Genomic DNA, 1,360 nt, shown 5'->3' on the forward strand with positions numbered 1-1,360 from the left:
TTTTTTTTTTTTTTTCATTTTCCACCGTATAGAAAAAAAAAAAAAAAAGAATTCCCACGGGTTGACAATTTTCATATGGGGTTAGTCACCCCAAGTTCGTTCCCCTTGGCAGCGAAGAGAAAAAGAAAAAAGGGGACGTGGCAAAAGGTACGTTGCTGTGTGTGTCTGGTACATATCATATCGCGAAGGAGGGACAGAGTGGCACTTTTCTGAGGGCCTATTTTGTGTACCTCCTCAGGTTGACCAACCAACAGCGAAAGGGCCCCCTTCCACCCCCTACAAGCTACTCAAGAAAAGGTACTTCACTCCGAGCAACCAAAAATTGTGCATCTCTTTCCACCCTGCAGTTTTCCACCGTGCAGGTCACTTTTTTCTTTTTCGTGGAAATTTCTACCGTCATTTGGTTTTTCCAAAGCTGCTTCGACTTACTATTGTAAAGAAGTTAAGTGGTAAAGTGACGTCCACTAGTCCACTACGTGTGTGCTTTCCTGCGGGAGGAAAACGTATCGGGCACGTGCTCATTCGCACACGCGTTCACGCGCTCATACGTGCATACGTCTAACGCCCCGTTATTCCTGCCTGCGACTTAACCTGCTTTTTCCCCACGATGGGTTAAAACAATTGGACGGACCCAATCGTCACGGGCTGCACATTAGCAAATGGGCTTCAACTGCAAAGGGGCTTACATCCGAGAATGACCATCTACCTCCACATCGCCTTCTTCTTTCACATAGGCTTCTACCTCCTACTCTAAAATGCCCATAACCCAAAGGGGAGTTGCCCCCCCTTTGCATGTGCATAGGTAATTGTGATTGCCCCGTGAAATTTTATTCTCTTTTTTTTTTCCTGTTGCTTTATTTTTTCCCCAATTTTTTCCACCTTTTTATTATACGTTCCTTTCCTTTTTTTTCCCACTTTATGCCCCCATTTCTTCCCCTTTTTCTTCCCCCCCACAAAATTTTCCTTCTTTTTTTTTCCTTTTTCCTTCACTGTTTCTTCCTTTCTTCCCCATTTTTTCTTCTCCGAAAGGTATATATATCATCCCCACCCGTTCACCGCACGGCCCTTTTGCAAATTCCGCTGCAGGGAACATTTCCGCCAGCCGAGTAGAGGGCTACCCTTCCCATTCTGTGAAGTTGATTGCAACACGTCGTCTAGGCGTCACGCCCCCTGATTTTTGTAAATCCTTATATTTTCCCCTATCATTCTTTAATTCTATTTTATTTTGGAACTTCATATTAAACCGACCGCCTGGGGTGAACACCCTTTTCTTATTTTACCATTTTATCATTTTGTCATTTTTTTTTTTTTTTTTTTCTATACGGTGGAAAATGAAAAAAAAAAAAAAAAGTGCTCATGA

Source organism: Plasmodium inui (genome assembly GCF_000524495.1).
Source record: "Plasmodium inui San Antonio 1 unplaced genomic scaffold supercont1.4, whole genome shotgun sequence".
Lineage (NCBI taxonomy): Eukaryota > Apicomplexa > Aconoidasida > Haemosporida > Plasmodiidae > Plasmodium > Plasmodium inui.